This window comes from Carya illinoinensis, chromosome 15, assembly GCF_018687715.1.
Source record: "Carya illinoinensis cultivar Pawnee chromosome 15, C.illinoinensisPawnee_v1, whole genome shotgun sequence".
Taxonomy (NCBI): domain Eukaryota; kingdom Viridiplantae; phylum Streptophyta; class Magnoliopsida; order Fagales; family Juglandaceae; genus Carya; species Carya illinoinensis.
In genome coordinates this window covers 8,696,368-8,702,374 of record NC_056766.1, presented here as the reverse complement: position 1 = coordinate 8,702,374, position 6,007 = coordinate 8,696,368, and the positions used below count along the sequence as shown (strand labels likewise).

The 6,007-nt window shown below is 37.3% G+C and overlaps 1 pseudogene; it reads right to left on the bottom strand.

The window, feature by feature from the left end:
- Positions 1–904: 904 nt before the first annotated feature.
- LOC122295846 lies at positions 905–3,850 on the bottom strand (annotated as a pseudogene).
- Between the last annotated feature and the right edge of the window lie 2,157 nt (positions 3,851–6,007).

The window sequence follows — 6,007 nt, the reverse complement described above, 5'->3', positions numbered from 1 at the left end:
ATTCTGTGCAAAATACAAGGGCAAATAGTGAAGAAGTGGATCGTGTGAAAAGTGGCTAAATTACTAGTCAAAACTGGAATACTAGTCGCAATATTCTAAAGAGCAATGCTACACAACCTCCCAACCTCCAGAAACTTTTTTTTTTTCAAATTTTTAAAATTTTTTTTAAAGTTTATTTTTCTTAAATTAATTCAATTCTTCTATTTATTATTCATATATTAAATATTTGATAAAGGAAAAAATAATAAAAATTAAAAAAAATGTAGTGTGTGAAGATTGTGTGAATAGTATGAGGTTGTGTAGATTTTTTCTATTCTAAAACGTACGTATGTAGAATAGTCGTGATCTCACTATAGAGCTTGTCCAGCTGCATGATGTGATGAACGCGGAAGGAAAATTTTGGCCATAGACGATTTGAAACCCAAAATCCTAATCGACATCAATATCCATTTGAAGCAATCAACGCATGGAATATATAATATAAGTTAAAGACTTTTTCCAATAAAGATAAAGAAGTGATGAATTGATGTCGATTATTGGAATATATATAGTTAATTAGGACCTTTTCCAATATATATAGTTAAAGACCTTTTCCAATAAAGAAAGAAGTGATGAATTGATGTCAATGCATGGAATATGTATAATCGTCTAATTTTGCAATTAGCTAATTTTCTGATCAATTTTAATTCTAGTCCTTTTTGTGCAGTGTGTGATGATCAAGAGGGCAGTAAGGAATGTTTTGGGTACATCAGGGACGAACATTTTATCCATTTGTAACATGTCATGCAATCCTACTAAATCAACTAGCATTATTACAATACTGTTTTGCCGCATTATAGATCAAAGTAATGATCCAAACTCTCATGAATGGTCCAGCCATACTAAACTTAATTGAACTGCCAAATCAATTTACAGTATCTGGAAAACTCACATAAGCATAAAAAATAAAAAGAAATATACAAAACCTTAGTTCACTTCATAATGCAAAGTTAAGACACCTACGACTTACATGACAATTTCACAAAACATGCGAGTCATTCAAAACAACAACAAAGAGAGAATAAAAGAAGTTAATACATATGTATGAACAACCATTAGGATCAATAGCCTCCAGTTTGACACTAGTTTGTTGGATGATACACTTATAACCAGGGTTACGAGGACACCTACAGCTCTACGACACTACAAGAAAAACGCTTATTCTTGACTAAGGATTTGCGATGAAAACAACCATCGATCTCTTACAAGAACGAGAACCATTTTCAATCAAGATAAACACCATGATCATTGTGACTCTCATTTTCTTGGCGTAAAAGCATCTCAGCTGCTTGGCCCATGCTGGGTCTTGTGTCTTTCTCTTCCTCTACGCATTGCAGAGCAACATTAACTAGAGTTTCCATCTTACCCATCTCATAATTTCCATCCAGTATTGGGTCAACAATCTCTTCAAGCCAAGAAGTCATCGCAGCCGCTCCATTCCTTTTTCCCCTCACCCAAGTAACCAACCCTTTGGCTTCTATCTCGCTTCCACTATCTATAGCATGCACACCCTTTGTTGGTCCCTTCCCCGTCACCATCTCCAATACAACAATTCCATAGCTATAAACATCTACTTTGGAGGTGATAGGACGATTGAAAACCCACTCTGGAGCCATGTACCCTCGGGTTCCTCTTATTCTTGAGAAGCTTGATTTCTCAAAGTTTCTACTTTGTAGCTTAGACGATCCAAAATCTGCCACCTTTGGTTGATAGTTAGAGTCTAAGAGTATGTTTTGAGGCTTTATATCACAGTGTAAAACCCACTCCAAGCACTGTTCATGTAGATAAGATAGGCCTTTCGCTGTGCCCACAGCAATGTCAAACCTCTTCTTCCAGTCAAGTGCATGGGATGAAAGGTTTTGAGCTAAAGAACCATGTTCCATGTACTCGTACACCAAAAACCTGTGCTTTCCCTCTATGCAATACCCCCACATCTCAATTAAGTTCATGTGGTTAATCCTCCCAATGATGCTTAATTCAGCTAGAAATTCACCTTCTCCTTGGTTATTAGGTTCATTGAGATGCTTGATTGCTACAGTTTGATTGTCAGGAAATACCCCTTTGTATACTATTCCTCCCGCACCTCTTCCAATCTCCTCATCGAAACCTTTCGTCGCCTTCTTGAGCTCAGCATAGGTAAATCTTCTTAACCCAGTGACAGCTACAAGATAGCCTTTCTTATCTGCACCAGAACCTTGCTTGGCTCTACTCAAGAGACACCACACCAAAAAGATACAAATGATTTCAAGTCCTCCCAATCCACATGCAAACCAGAGCATGAATTTCACTATCCCATTTTCACGGCTTCTTTTATACATTCTGTCTAGTAGCAATGTACCTTTATTTGAGCAAACTAGTGTGAAATCTTGTACAGACTTTGCATAGGAGAAGAAATTTCGTTTAGGCAGTCTTAAATAGAGGTCACCATCAAAATCTACGGAACGATGTTCATTCAGCAACAGTGTCTTGGGGTAGCATTTCGAAAAGCCATCATCCCGCGAGAACTTGAATTGAAACCCTTTGCAATTGCACAGTTGCAAACATAAATTCTTACATTGATCCAATGTGTAATTAGGGAAGAACCCATAATCATAACCAAAAAATTCAACATGGGGTAACGGTAGAAAGCGAGACTCACTTCTGTTGCATGAAAGACTTGGGCTCGCACCCGTAAGACCAATCCGTGAGATTTTTCATCTGAAATCCAGGGAGGCAAGAGCATTTCCTATCAGAACCAACAATATAGTTGCAAAAACTGTTTGCCCCACAAATACCATAAATCTTGCAAGGATTCTGAATGGCTTGCCAGGACACAAACCATGTCTCCCTCTTCTCATCCCAACTGTACAATCGAACATCACCATCATAATCAATTTTCAGTCTTCTAAGAAGCTTCGGCCCATAGTCAGCTGCCATGACAGTAAAACTATCGGAAGATTTGAAGTTCCCGAATGTATCAAGCACTGCGATTCGACTGTTGTTGTACGTGGACCTCCCAGCATCCCAGCTCACGAGCCCCGGGTCCGGCCAATATAGATTGGAAACCTCATGACCGTCATAAAGAAGGCGGAGGACGTTGTCGTCATCGAAAAAGAGCTTGTAGAAACCAGAGGAATAGTTGGTCTGGCTTCTGGAGGAGACCAGCCTTGTGCTTCTAGTGAGTAGTTGTTGGGGAAGAAGGGTGTCTGTTGGGAAATCAAAGCTTTCCCATAAAGTAACACCTTCCATGTTTTGTAGAACAAGATTACCGGTGTTGTACAGAGATAAGTGTACTGAGGAGAGTGATTGAGTGTTTGTTGCCCAAATTGTGAACTTTCCAGCATCGGTTAAGATAAGATTATCAGTTTTGAGGAGAGAGAGCTTGGAGCTCCTTCCATTAACGGGCTGATCTCGATTTGCCATCCAGATAACAGTCTGGTTCTTGCCACGGCATGGAGTATTGAACCATATTGCATAGCAATAGGCATTATCACCCACGGAATAAAAGCCAGCAGAGAAAACTCCATCTGGTGATATCAGAATGTCTTCCAATTTCTCAATTGAGAGTGATGTGCCTTCATGAATGGTATCTATGCTTGAAGATGAGAACGGGAGCGAAAATGACAAAGAAAATAGGAGGAACATAACTGGCAAATCCATGGTATCGGAGGCCTGGGCAACTACTGCTATAATTTGTCGTTTAGAATGGAGAGGATGCGGTATGCACGTGGATATATATAATAAAACTGGGTGAAAGAATGAATATCGGTCAGCTTGGAGACAAATGTAGAGAAACGAAAGTCAGGTCAATGGCTCTATTCTATTGGATAACTTTCGTGAAAATGGTTTATGTGGATCAAAGCGCACAAACTGCTAAAGATTTTGGAAGCTGATTTGATATCATCATCGTCGCTTGCCTGTGGGTCAAGATAAGAGCCTATCCGTTGGAATCAAAGTACATACTCATTGAATCGTTGCCTATATTTGAGGGTAGTAACCGTAGTATCATGACAAAGAAAATCAAATGAGACAAAAAAATCACATCATGGCTTATAAATGTGGTATATTATTTATGAGCAATACCAATCAAATAGATAAACATAAAACTAGATATGTAGGTGGATTTGTTATGGCTCGGCCCATTCATGGCAGATATTAATACGCAATATTAAGAATACAAGTTCCCTTCTTTCAAGGTTACACCGCCCTTCACGTTCTTACCAAAGATTAAAAGAATCAAGTACACACTCGTTGTCTGGATTTTATATTCGTATCTTTCTGTTCACCAAATTTTAGATTTTATATTTTTTATATCCCTTGGATTTATAATTTTTTTTTTCAACTAAAAATTCCATGATCAGCATCATATTTGTTTTAGATTTTTTTTTAACTCATTTAAAAAATTAATTTAGAGCAAAATGTATTTTTAGAAAATTTTAAAAATCAAACTAATAAATAATTTTAAAAAATAAATAATTAAAAATTAATTATTTGTATTCTATTCTAAACAAAAAGAATAAAAAGAATTTTAAAAAACAAAAATGAAAGAAACATGAAAAGATAAGGAACGAGTACTTCAATTATCTCTGCAGAGAAATCTCAGCTAAGAATTCATCAACTTGATCAGTGTGGACAACTCATGATCGTTAAGGTTTTGAAAGCTACGATTTTTTAATTTCCTACTACAGACAATCTTTCAACTTTGATTGGTATATGTTAATCTATTTCTCAAGGAAAAGTCATGAAAAATTAGTCTAGCTAGGGAGTCTCTAATTTCTTCTTAAAGATCAATTAAGGGCTAATTTGGGAATATAACTATTCTCATATATTTATTTTCCAAACATCAATAAAACACAATACTTTTCAATTTTAAATTTTTAACTTTTTCATCTAATTATTATCTAATCATTACAATTTTTCCAAACTTTCAAATAAAACACAAAACCCTATATAACATTTCCAAACTTCCAAACAAAAATAATGTTAAAAAATTATATCCAAATAATATTTTAATTTTATAATATATTTGGAAGGCCGAATGGACTCTCATAAAGAGTGGGCCGAGTGCATGACCAAGAAAGGCACGCGGGGTAGAAAGTCCAAGGCCAACAACCCACGAGGAAAGGGTCTTTAGCCGCAGCTAGTGGGCCAATACAGGATTCAAGTTTGTCTGTCATCAATAGCGTTAAGGGCAAGATAAAGGCTGGCGCAATATGTGCCCATGATATTCGCTAAGGGTATTAATCCCCCAGACATAACGGCATATGTGAAGCCCATATAATCCGTATCCCAACAAGGATATAAGATAATCAAGCTATGAGGCAAGTTATCTCACCATACACCCACTCAAATAAATGAAGGTCAAAAGATGCATACTTTGAATGACTTAGGCATTAGAGGTATCCCAAGACACACCAGCCCCTCCTACTTTCTTATTGCAAGTTACGAAAAGATGTTGTCAGTGCTACGAGACACATCCGCAACATCTAGCGCCGTCTGTAGGATCTATTTCTCCTACATCTTAACGTCCTTTTTTTATGCTTGCTGCAACACGCTCTCAAGTAATCCATGATCAAATTATGGCAACAATATTTATTCGAGCAGAAGACAGGATGGAAGGGAGATTCGAGGATATAAAGGATGGATTGAACCGGATGACTCTAGAAATGGAAAGACTCAAGCGAGAGAATGAGGCTCTCAAGCATAAAAGTATAGAGAATGTTGCACCAAGACATGCTGAAAGAAACAAGACGAAGTTGCAAAACACAACTAGGGAAAACCTCGACAACGAGGAAAAAGGAAAGATGCACTGAGACCCGAATAACCTCATGGACAAATACAAGAAGATGGCCAGGAAGATACGCATATGCCCCTCAATTGACACCCTACTCAACATCATTGACTTGCCTTATAGCAATAAGAAAATGATGGTGCCGTTTCTACCTAAGTCCAAAGTTCCACAAATGGAACTGTACGATGGATCTCCAGA